This window comes from Antedon bifida, chromosome 3 (assembly GCF_963402885.1).
Source record: "Antedon bifida chromosome 3, ecAntBifi1.1, whole genome shotgun sequence".
NCBI lineage: Eukaryota > Metazoa > Echinodermata > Crinoidea > Comatulida > Antedonidae > Antedon > Antedon bifida.
The window spans coordinates 12,121,712-12,135,640 of record NC_136228.1 but is presented as its reverse complement, the minus strand read 5'-3'; the positions used below and the strand labels follow the sequence as shown (position 1 = coordinate 12,135,640).

The 13,929-nt window shown below is 31.3% G+C and overlaps 1 protein-coding gene and 1 pseudogene across 2 annotated transcripts in view; both read right to left on the bottom strand.

Moving 5' to 3' along the window:
* The window catches only part of LOC144838659 (discoidin domain-containing receptor 2-like), a 77,798-nt gene that overhangs the window by 62,341 nt on the left and 1,528 nt on the right, over positions 1-13,929 (bottom strand). The window contains exon 2 of one of the 2 annotated variants that reach the window (XM_078694089.1): positions 4,273-4,433. The gene's annotated coding sequence lies outside the window, so the exon portion shown is untranslated. Of the gene's footprint in view, positions 1-4,272; positions 4,434-9,675; positions 9,695-13,929 lie in introns of those variants that run through there. The other variant, XM_078694090.1, reaches the window with a different exon arrangement.
* LOC144838895 (5S ribosomal RNA) lies at positions 8,686-8,806 on the bottom strand (annotated as a pseudogene).

Sequence of the window (13,929 nt, the reverse complement as noted above, 5' to 3'; positions counted from 1 at the left end):
TTTAATTCAATAAACTTGAGAATCAACCATTAATTGACTTCTGTTGTTTGAGTGGACAAAATTACATATTAGTGCTCTTCCACTGGACCACATTTAGGGGACAAAGTTTGATATACAGTACAGTATAATCATTTAAAAATATCATTAAAAGTCCCAGTAGTTTAATGTTGAAACAGGTCTATTTTAAGTTGGAAGGCAGTGGCAGATCCAGATCCTATCTTTTACATTGTAATTTCAAAATTGGACTCTGGGACCATTGGGTCCGCCTATGGAAGGGTCATTTCTGATACTGTACATTCTCTCATATTTACCATTTACAGATATCAAGTGTTACTGTTACATAATCTTGTATTTTGTTGGTTCAAACCTATTTTGTATTAAAAACTAATTCAGCAATACCACAAGGTAGGGCATGTTGAATGTCCAGGATTAGATAAATGTCAACCAGCTGCTCAGAAGAAAGTGCAAATTGAAAAACAAATGATATGGACGCCTTTATACTTGAGTGTTGTAAAGTAGAATATCATACAATATTAGCATACAATAACTTGTAGTAGCTGATCAACTCGTCGCCAATGGCAAGCTCCTTGAAAATTTTGTTTTGGCAGACAAACATTTCACCAACTTTTGCGTGAGCCTAGTATTAATCTGATTGTATAAAATAACAGAATCAACGCATATTCTTCACAAATTTGAAGAAAACAATTTTTATTTATTCATATTTTCATTGAATGTGATTGCAGCATTATCAACACACATGCTGTTGCATTTTGTGGATCCAGTAAATGAATAACAGATTATGTGCAAGTGCCTAGAAATTGAGCAAAATGTCAATACAGTATATACACTTTGACTCTTAAGTGAAAACAATCCCCATAACTTTTCCAAAACATAAATTCCAAGGCATTAAGTTAACAATACTAAAAACATTTAAATGTTTCAGGCATTAACATTTATTTGAAAACACTTTCTTCATTCAAATTTTACATATTTTTAAATATTTCAAAAACTTTTCCAAAACTAAAGTCATATTCAGCAGGACCTTCAAAAAGGGGCACACAGAATTGAATTATAACTTTCCACAACCTGTACGAATGCTGCTAAGTATAAAAAAATTGTACAATGATCATTGACAGCCTTAAAGGAAAACCTTCAACTGGTACACATTTATGATAAATTCAATATCATATACCTGTACAAAAAAATAACATTATTATAGGATTGATTGTACATGCTTCCTCCTCAATGGAAAGCCTTTTAATATTATTAGAAATAACAAGAGAAAAGCATGTACGATCACAACAAGCACGCTACAAGATCAATTTTCTAGATGTTTCAACAAAGCCTTAAGCCTTAAAAGAAATAAATAAGTATGTATCAACATCCTTGATCAATGAAAAAATAATAATTACAAATTAAAATCAAGCATAAAGTCGGTCAGGTCAAGGAATACTATTTTCCTACTAACTATAAGATTTTTTAATAACCTTGTAGTTAAGACTTTTATTGAGAATTGCAATTATTATAAATTATAAACAAAAAATATAAAAAAAACAGTTTAGTATTAAAAAAAACACCTCAGTTTTTGCTGTATTGTTGCACTAATTACTAAAAATGAATTATAAATTTGTTTTTTTCTATAAACATACCAAAGTGTATCCTTCCAATCCCATAGCCAGGGGGTTTGTAAGGTTTAAAAGACCCCCCCTCCCTTTTTCCTGAAGTTTAGTTCTACAGTAGTTTCAAACTAGATAGAGAAGCCAGCAGCAAAGTGCTAGTAAATAGGCCAATTCTACCTACCCAGTAGGCAAATTATTTACATCTAGGCTATTAGTACTACATATAAATCTATCTGTTCTTCAGTTTACGCTTGCACTTGCCCATTTTTTTGTGAAAAAAGAGAACCCTCTGCAAAAAAAATCCTGGCTACAGGCCTGTCATTTGATTGGTTGATTTCATATCACATACTATTGGTTATTTTCACCTATTTCAATGGTTAACGCTGGTTAATGGTTAATTAGAGAATAGTGTGAATAATGGCAACATTGCTGTATTCAGGATACCTATGATTTCTTAGCTTCTCAGCCAAATTCTGAGCGGCTCTTTTTGCATGGTTCAAATTATGAAAGTTATCAATATACAGTATATTCGATGATTGGGAAAACATTTATTGGGAGAATATTTTGTTGAATATTAAAACTGTCAATATTTCTGCTCATGAAAAATATTCTACACATTCAACTCATAAACATTGGTTGTAGCATAAAGAAATCAAGCAGAAAGGTTTGAGATTAGATACAATTAATACTTTAATAAGGGTGAGAAATCTATTAACAAACAAAAAGATTACTGGCCCGAAGAAAGAATAAATCGCTGTTTTGCAAAATGCAATAATAGTCTTATTATCGTTCAATAAGCAAACAAAAAAGATATAGATCAATAAATATGTCTCAAATATTCGTTTCAAAGTTTAAATTTTAACAATAGGCAATAATCTTTAAATCATAGAGATTCAGACTTGATTCAATTGAATAGTGTAATGTCAATAAACGTGTATATTGAATTCTATAGACTACCATACTGTCTACTAAATACTGTATACAACGTTTAAACTGACTGGGGCTACATTGTAGTTACAATTCAATAACACAATAATAAAACAAATTGAGTCAACACACAAATTAACCTTGACTTTATAGTCAAAAGAATAAAATAAAATTCCCACAGTTCATAAAGTATGATATAAAAGTGTCCATTGAAAATAAATCATTTTTTATATGTATACTTACAGTACTGTACAGTAGTTGATTTGAGCCGTACACATTAATTAATAGGTAAAATATTGTTTTAAAAAGCAATTATTGTTGCCATTTGATTTTTATTAATAAATAATATAGAAATAAAATTCTATATTTTCATGAGGACTTTAACTGTAAGGTATTTACTCTGGTCCTCAAGTTTAACTGGAAACTGAGGAAATTTGAATTATAGACCCTCCACAGACCCACGGCAGCCAGCAGATCAGCACACTGGGAGATGATCCCCTACTCAAACGTACAGTATATTGGATGGAAGTGTATTCTTTATAACGAGGGTGATCAGTTTGAGAGAATACAGGTATATGTTTAACCAAGGAGAGAACATCATCATATTTAAAATTAAGAACCGACACCTGTACATCACCTGCAATTAGTACGCTCTGCCCTTCTGGGTAAATATAGTTATCTTCATTCAGATTGGGTTATCTTAATTCAAATTGGGTTATCCTCATTCAAACTAGGTTATACTCATTCAAACAACGTTATACAGTATACTCATTTCAATATCCTCATTCAAATTGGGTTATACTAATTCTAACGGTGTTATACTCATTCAAACTAGGTTATACTCATTCAAACTAGGTTATACAGTATACTCATTTCAATATCCTCATTCAAATTGGGTTATACTAATTCTAACGGTGTTAAACTCATTCAAACTAGGTTATACTCATTCAAACTAGGTTATACTCATTCAAATAGTTTTCATACAATTAATATTTCACCATCTATAACCATTTTTACAGAAAAGGAGTAATACTACACTATTAAAAGAGTTTTTTATTTTTCTGTGATAGAATCAAGACGCCATTCAAACTGCATGGCGACTGCTCTGGCCTACAGCAATGTTTAATGATTTATGGAATCCTTTATAATAATAACCTACTCTACTTGATTAAATTTCAACGTACTGTATTAAACATTTGTAATAAATAAATAGAAATATTTGTAAATAAAATTAGGTGTTTTTTTTTTGGTGGAAAGCAGCATTCTTTTGCGGGAATCTAAAAGAATTCTGAAGATACTATACATACACATCACAAATACCGGTAGCCACTTTGTAAGTACTACGGAACGTCTGTAATTACTACATGCTTCTACAGAAATTCGGTCAAATTACGGACATATAGTACTGTACTCTCTCTGGTAACAAAGTAGTAAATCAATGTCGATGACCTATTGGGGGAAAAACGCCCTTCTTCTCTCCCCAGAAATCTATTCATAGGTTGACGCTTAACAAGTTCTTTTTTATTTGGCCTTATTTCTATGATATGGAATCTAAACGAATTATCTACATCGTACTAATGCTACTGTATACGGGAATGAAGCAAGCTAAACAAAGTCATCAGAACCAGGACGCATCACCCGATCTAGTACAAGATAATGACCAACATAACAACAAAATTGACCACTAAACAGTGTAATGCAATACTAATTACACGAACAATCTTACCGTGAAATTTGTATAAATTCCCTGATTGCTAAAATTCCTGTACGTTTGCGTCTTCTGTACCTCTTGTTTGCAATACACTGCTCATCACACCACTTTATTGCACACAGTGGAAATGTATGCTTATTGTAATTCACTCATCGTAGATCAACTAGTTCAACGACCTACAATACAATGAGAAGAGAGAGAAAAATCAATAGAAGCAGGAGTCGGGACTAACGCCCGTATCTCTTTGATTAATTATGTCTTTATATTGATTACTTCCAGCGTGGCAAAGCTACTTGCTAGCAACTGTATTCCTATTGGAATATAGCACACTGTGTAATGTTTATCTTAACTCCTGATGAGTATTCTGTTTCCTTATTTATATCACACATACTGGAAACGTTTCCGGGTTGTGAGGTAGATGAGAAGTATCCATGTCTGAGAATGTCAGGTATTCCAAGAAACTTTTATTAGATAGTACAAAGTGAACGTTAATTGTGAAATACTTTTATTCTTTTGATATTATTATGTAATCTTTGTTTTACTTTAATCCAACAACTTGTAAAAACAACAATGTTTGAATATAAAACAAACAGAAAAAGGAAACAAAAATATTTAGAAAATTGTGATTTAGATCAATTCATTCTAATAAAAAAAAAATTACAATCAAATCAAAATTAAAAATATTTAATTAATAACTTAAGACTATATAGACACAAATTATGAATAACATCATTAAAAATACAAAATGGTCTATTTAAATTGATTTTAAATATTTATCTTTTTTTACATCTTAAAATAATCAAGAAGAATGACAAACAATTAGAAAGCAAATGGAAAAACAAAAAACACTATGGACTGGTCCGAATATTGAATCATGGAATTTCTATTCAGTATATCGTTGATGAAATCAGCACATGGTAATATTATACACAATCATTTAAAAGCAATCGAAATGGACCAAACATCCATCTGTAGTGATTACCGTGTAAATCCAAGTAGAATATGTAATATTATGAATCATCTTGGAATTATCCATGCGTATAAAATATTAATATATTCTACTGATGTTTTACCGTCTGTTGGGAGTAGTGTTAACAATTTCATTGTAAATGTGGAATTGAATTTTTAACATTATTTCTTCCTATAAAGGCAAATTAGGCATTTACTCTTGATGATAAACTGATGTTTTATAAATTAAATATAACCATAATACTTGATTTCCATGTTATACTACTTATGGTTACCAGTAGATAAGTTTAATTTGCTTTGAAATGCTTTGTGTCACCGATTATTCTATATTTATTTGAAAACTATCTCTTTTTATCCTATCATCCCAGCAAGTTGGAAAACGTCAAGATAGTGAATGAATTGTTAACACAAAATAAAATATAAATAAATGTTGTTATAAAATTACATGTACGTATCTATCTATTTGACGTAATTAATTATACCATTCATGTATTAGTGAATGTAACATCTGTACAATAATTTTACATATTTACCAACAATTTAAATTATAATGATAAATCAGTTTCAGTCAGGTTGCAGGACAATTTGTTTAACTACAAATTACCAAACTTCTTTTTTCAAAGTTTCAAAAGCATTTTCTCCTAACAATATACTGTACTTGAAATATTGCTTTTAATTGAAGCATATTGTGTGTGAGAGTTTGGTGTTCACAATCATCATCTTTATGGTAATAATTGATAGTATGTCCCAGCGCCAGAAATTAATTTCTTGACATCGCATCAATCATTATGAAGTGCGATTGTTATCATTTTTAATGAAAACATTTTGCTTTGATTTTTGCATAACATTTTTTCAAAATTCAATTGTGATGGAGCAGATACAAATTAAGGTGTCCAGAAAGGAGGAGAAAAGTTGGACGTCCAAAAACAACATGGAGATGGATGCTAGAAAAAGACAGAACATCAGATGGAAATCAAGGAACCAAGCTAAACCTTTTGCTAGGTTGCGTTGGCATAGCAAGATCTTGCAGCCTTATGGGCCAAAGGGTCCAAAGAAGATAGATAGGTAGGTAGATTGAAATGTTTTGCCCGCCAATACCTTGTATTGGTCCACTGGCAATTTAGTGAAAGGGACTATTTAAAAAAGTCTTCCTCACGTCCCTAATTATTTTTATCACAGCTAGGAGAAAGAGGAAGTTGAAAGTTCAAATGAACCCAGCACACATTTTAAATAGGAGAAAAGCAGTAAATAGGCCTAAAAACAATCCCAAATGGGCCTGCAATAATATACAGTAGATCCCAACCAAATGAAAACATTGATAACAACCTAACTGTACCCTTCATCCTAATCTCGTTTAACTTTGACCTGTTGGTTGCACTTTCTACACAATACCATACAGTACACCCCACAATGCTTTGTTTACATTCTGAAAAACAATAAAGAGTCAAAATCCAAAACATTGCAGGTCAATTAGATCACAGTTGTCATAGCATATTTGCCTTCACAACCAGGCCAATATGGGTTGTATTGTAAAAACTGACATAAATCGCTGATGAATTTTGGTGCCAGCAAAAGTAATAAAAAATGGGTTGTTCATATTAGATATATTATCAATTATTATCCAATATTCTGTTCTGACAGTCGAGTAACACTTTAGATTTAAAGAAATCTGCTCAGAAATGAGGAGGTGGGAAAATAAAATTAACTACATTATCAATTATTTTAAAGCAATGATTATGACTTTCACATTTTCACCACCAAATCTTAGTAAAAAAAGAAAAAACACATTAAATTCTTTTTGATAAAATAGGTAAAATGTGTGCCAAGTAAGTGATAGGCCTACAGTAGTACAGAATTGTTCTTTAGGCCTACAGTAGATGCAACATTTGTAGTTCATCAAGCATCACAGCCAACGGCTCAAAAAACTAGTTTTATTTGATCTTTTATGTCTTGTTAAAGGTATTACCAATATCATCTTACCAACATTTAATATTCTTTATGAAAGTCAATCCCAAGTCTTTTTGCATACTTGTCACCTATATTAGTTATACTGTGTAACACAATTTACAGACTGAATGAACTTGGGCTAATTTAAAACTTCTATTGGCACCTTGTTAAGATCAATATGGTTCTCAATTACTACGGTTCTTTATGAACTTTTAAATTGAAACTTTGCAGGGCTAAGCATGGCACAAAGGATTCCCATGTTTATTTTTCAGTCGTCACAAGGTGAAACAGGCTTTTGATGCCCATTTCTTAAGTACACACTCAGCTTTTAAATTGAAACTTCAAAGAGCTTGCTTAGGACAATAGATGTTTATTTTTTTATAGTTACTAAAACGAAACAAGTCTTTTATGCCTATTTCTGTATATATACACAATGAACTGTGTGTTTACTTTATGATCAATCCTTGTTCCTAAATAATGAACTTGCATTACTGTTGTACATGCTTAAAAATGACATTGAGACAAAAGAAGTTGACCTCATATTTAGGTCAAAGAAAAAGTTAAAAACTTACAGTTTGAAAAAATAATCATCATTAAAAATGTATAAAACATTATTATTATTGTAAAATGAAGTGGTTAACTTAAAAAAACTACATGGAAACTAACATGGGGTAACCATTATTTTATTAGAAAGACTACTACTACTTTGTATATGTGCTGAAAAAGTTTACATGAATGTGAAAAGTAGAGTAGTTATTACTTGAGGCGACGTCTGAGAAAAATGCGCAAATTGTAACAATAGAAAGTAGATTATAAACTACGAAAGGTGTGTCACTGTAAGTTGTATATCAAATATAATGAGAAAATAAATCAAGTAATGACAAAGACTAAGTTTGTAAATGTAGCAGAGGACCTAGATCATGTCGTTAACGACGCCACAATATACCTCTAAAATTACAAAGCAAGACACAGTTTTCAGCAACATCAATACAATTTTTAATCAAACTGTAATGACTTTTTGAGATTCATTATTTTGTGGAATGCTTCAAAATTAGCTCAAGAATAATATACAAAGTTCCACTACTGTACATGATGGCCTCTCAAAAATGAATTAAAAAGGTATGTTAAATCGTACGTATATTTATGTACTAGAATGCCATCCAATTTAAATAAAGGTAAAAAAGGTAAAGGTATTCATATTTGTCCTCAAGCTTAACTGGAAACTGAGGAAATTCGGATTAGGCCCTCCACGGACCCACTGCAGCCAGCAGTGCAGCGCCAACCAGATCAGCACACCGGGAGACGATCCCCTACTCTTTTCGAATAGTGTACCAAGTTCTTTAACGTGCACTGTTAAGTACACAGGACCAACGGCTTTACATCCCATCCGAAGGACGAGGCAATGAGAGTAAAGCAGCTTGCCTAAGGATGCAATTAGTATGGTACAGATAACCTCGAACCCATGCCTATCACATGCTAGTCCGATATTACCATTACACCATCACTCTCCAGTATATACAGCACCCGCCGCGATTTCTAGACGGTCTCCCATCCAGATTGCAACCGGGCCCAACGTTGCTTAACTTCGGTGATCTGACGAGAACCGGTGTTTCAACGCAGTATGGCCGTATAAATGCTATATATAGTGTAAAAAAAAATAATAATTTGGCCTTAAATTATGGGAAACCCCACTAAAAACATGATAAAATAGTGGATAATGACCCACACCATGAAAATCTCTTCTTCCAGGGTTTCTCCCAATCGTTAAAAAACACTTTCGTTTTCATGGCGCACACCAAGCAACAAGATGGAAAATCATTCCCACATTTTATTGTATTTTACTGACCGAACAAATGAAATAAATGAATATGTGTATTGTATTACAATCTCATTTTAAAGTTTAGATGAGAAGTTATTTTTTGTATACTAAACTCATTTTATCTCAAGAAGTAAAATAATTTACTGTACTCTCGACTTAAACTGTAGATTTTATATCTGACATTGACTGAAATAAACTTTTTTGTTTGTATGAAAAAAAAAGTATGACCTGTTTTAAATGTGGAATGCTTTGTTATTTCAAAACATGTTGAATAAATTTAACAGAATATAAGAACGTGCTAAAACCAATAATTAGTTTCAGACTCGGGTTACATAAAGTAGAAAATGTTGAACGAAAAACATGTCAAACTCACAAATGTAGGTTCAAACCATAGAGATATTATGTTCAAACACAACATGAATTATAAAGAAAGCTACTTCACAAATGTGTACACATCTAGGTATTATCCGTACTCATTGCTCCTTGAAGAATTCAACTAATTTCACAGGAGAGAATTTAAACATTAATTTTACAGAAAACTAAAGCACCGATTCAGCATTTCACAGACAATGAGGAGACTAAACATCTCCACTGACCACATTTGAATCAGCAAGCAATTCATTTATAGGTGCTTTGTACAATTTAGCTGCCTTTTGCACTCAAAGTGTGAATTTAAATCTTACCTAAGAGAGCTATATCCTAGACAATTGACTGATCACAGTAAAGCAGGTATAATAAGTCCTAGACATGAGATTACGGTGGTGTTTAGCTAAATGGTGCTACACCACGTTGGAGAGCATCAATGGAATTCAGATAAAGGATGAGTCATACATAATTACACAGGTGATGCTTTAAACAAATGAACAAATGAGAGTTGAGATATATCCTGGCAGACAGGCATTCCTAACAGGACAATCAACTTTTAACGCTTTTATCTAATTAATCCTATCCAGATTAACTCTTATTCATGTGTTACATAATATTAAGGGTTGATACTCTGCTGTATGGCTTTATTTATATAATTAGACAGGCACTGGATTTACTTAATGCTATTATTGTTGAACTTACTACTGTACTGTACTGTATTAGTATCACAAATCTTTAGTTCTAACATGAATAAACAGTATAATTTTATTTACCTTGCCATATACAGAACGGAATATAAATAAAATAGGAAACAACAATATAAAGATCAATTCAAAGCACTTCAATTTATTTAAAACATTTGTTAATTTTAGCACTAGCAAAACTGAAAGTTGATATCAAGATTTAATACAGTAAATGATTAAAGGCTTGATCAAATCGCACTGGATTTGATCAAATTAACCAAGTTGCCGCCTATATTGACCAAGGCTCAATTCCACCAGTTAATTTTACCAACCACTGCCTGCCCACTTTATCATGCCTGATGGCATTTCTTTTACTTTAGCTAAAAGTCCAATGTACCTTTTATCCTATTTAACTAATTCACAAATTATTGGTTAAACTGGTTTTATTGCATTCTTATTTTAAATAGAGGTACTGTACTGTATACTTGGAAAAAAATTAAAGGAGGGAGGGTTTGATTTGAACCATTTCTAAACCGAGGGTGCACTAAACCACTTATTATATAAATTATTTATTAATTAAAACCATAAATGTTTCACGATTAATATCAACCAGGTCCATGTCTGATTTGTGCATTAAACCTTAAAAATATTTGTACAATTATTAAGTTTTTGTAAGCATTTAATAAGTTCTACTCTCAGCCATTGTGGAACATTAGTGTGGCCACATAAAGAATCCAGAGAATGCACTGAAACCAATATCTATCCTCTCCTGCTGGGTTGCTTACTTCATGTCAGAGATACCTCCTCATTTAGGTCAAAGGTCAACAATAAACTGTTTATATTTTATATTATGGATGGAATACTGTACATGTGACCTACTTGCATTAAATAGCGCAAATATACAGGTAGCAAGCTAGCAATGAAAGCACCCCTCAAAGCCTAGCGCATTTTATTAATTTGCAATCTACTGTATTCTAAACTAAACTCATTCATTGTCTACTTTTCTTTTATACAATAAAACCCCTATTTAGGGGACACCTTTGGGAGGGGACACCTTTGGGACGCAACAAAGTGCAACATACTGCCGATCATTTGTTTCACAAGTGCCAATCAGTGAGCACCACTTCGCGGGAAGATTTGGACATACTTTTTTTTAAATAAAGCAATATCAAAAACTATTTTGATATTCCACTATAATTATTACATTCCGATCAAACTTCAAATAGGTAAGCACAATGCTTGCATTTGATGATGTTTCATTTAGAAGTTGATTAAAGTGTAACTTATTTCTATTTTCCTATTTATTATAAACCAAAAATATTGAAATCTATATATTATCTATCTATATCTATTAAAATAAGATACTGCTATAACTAAATTAACATTCTGCATCATTGAAACAAAAACAAGTTTGATCAAATTTTAAACAAAATGTTTAAAAAGTATTCTTAAAACGTACATGATGTTTTTATTACCGATTAAAAAGATAGCAATTACTAGAGAATTTCTGTAATGCTAATCATTTACATACAAATCTACTTTTATAGATAAAATACAATTAGCAGTTAAAATACTAGCATACCAACATTTCCATTAGTCAAGGCATTAGTAGTATTAATACAACGTTTTATGTCTTCTTTTACGACCAAGATCGTTTATGAAATACTACTTGACCCAGATTTTAAATGTAAAAAAAGTTGAACAAAAACCTACTTTTTATCAATTTGTAATAAAATAGAATAAAAATCTTATGATAAAATTGTGGTTTCTTTTTTTAATAAAATAAGCGAATGTTTGCAGTTCTAAATCCAAACCATTTCTATATCATTTCTATTTTGTCATAGTACAGTAGTACACTTTCTGTAACTGGGTTGGTCTATTTTACATGTACTGCTACACTTCACAGTTCCAAGTGTATTCGTTAATTTAAAAATTTGTACAAAAACAAACATACAGTAAAAGATGTATTTTCCCCTCAAAACATTACATTCTTGGCAATGCATTTCAGACTGTTCCCAAATGATTAGGTGAATATTAGACTTGTTACTGCAACCAGGTGTATTAAATCGGAACTAGATGCGGAACTAGAGACAAAACGCAACATAACCAACGCAACATAAGAAAATGTCCAAATATTGTTCCTGCCAAGAAATTGGGATAATTCATTAATCGGTTATTTTCTCACAGCAGAAACAAGTCATTGGTTTACCTACGAGCCATTATTTCTAGCTAACTAAATCATTGAGCTTACACTAATCTCTACAGCTCAATATAGATTTAATAGCACTACATTAATATCATGAAATCATTAATGCTGTAAGGACTATTTCATAGAAATGTATCATCCATATAAGACCGGTTAGACACCTGTTTACATTACTTTGATTGATTGCAAGAAGCCTTCAATTCACAAAAATGCATTCGCATTTATACAATGCCTAAAACCACAATCTTATAATTCTCTGCAGGAAATAAACCTGAACAACATGTCGCCTGTGGGTAACAAATCTTAAGCCAGGACTGAACAATATCAACAAGAAAACGCAAATAAAAATGTCTTTGTACAATCTGTTGCTTGCGAATAATTCAACATTTGTAGGAGTTCAACTACTTTGTGATCAGGGTCAGATGCCCATTCAATGCTTTGGTTTCACTACCTGCCTATTAAAATACGCTGTACACTAAAGCAAATAAAACTAAATGAAATCAACTGATTTGCAATGAAAATAAATACCAGTCTACTAATGTATAATCAGTATAATCTTTATTGCGTTCTCAAACCGAGAAAATAACTTTGCTTTGCTTAATTCAGAAGCTAGGAAAATAGACACGAAAATATAAATATTATTATAAAACATTATTAAGTTATATAAATTACTTTACATTTCTTTCAAAAATTAATAAATAATAGTTATTTGGAAACTTTCTATTTGATATAATTGAAAAGAAAAGAAAGAAAAATGCTCATTTACTTGGTGTCATTTAAGTTATTTTACAAACATTTTTGGTGATCAAAGTCAGAATAAATTTTGGTTTTTAGAACCATTTTTATAATCGGTTCTTTTGTGAAGAACAGAACTCATCAGTAGAAACTGAAATAAAGAGTTACTTATTTTATGATTGTTTGAAAACAAGAATATTTAAGTTATATATATATATATAAATTATTACAGTATGTTGAAAATAATGATGACGGTGGTACATTCCCACATGAAGGCATGGTTGCAGACTAGTTCATTATGGTACAGGGGTGTTCTAGAACTTTTTACTTTTCATATCTAAGCCCTCCCTCTGGAGAGCATGGGCTATTGTCGGTTTATCCAGGTAAGCTTGGCATAAAATAGAATATAAAATTAGGAATCTACTGTATGATTAAACTTTTGTTTATAATAAATAAATAAAAAGCAAGAACAAAACAATATTATGTCACTGACAGTGATAAAAAATTATGATGATGACAATAAATTATGACTATAGTGACAATTAGACTCTTTGTCACCTTCATTATGCACTGTAGTGAAAATGTCTGGAATAACATTACCATATTATCACAATAAAATGCTGCAAGCAATGAAACACGGAATGAAGACACCAGCATTTCAGACAGGAAATGAAAGCTGAATTAAGACTTTTATTTCACTAATCAATTTCTCTTCCGATGAGAAGTGACAAAGGATTACATCAAAGGTAGACAAAAGAGCTATTCTGAGTTACGACGAAACAATAACAGGCGTTAACAGATTCCAATACAACGCACTCAACAATATTAATATTCTTATAAAAATAGATTATTTTTTTCAATTGTATTTTTGTTTGCAGATGTTTTTATGATTGAACTAAAAAGAACTTGTCATGGTCTATTTATAGGCTTGTAATATGTATATTTCA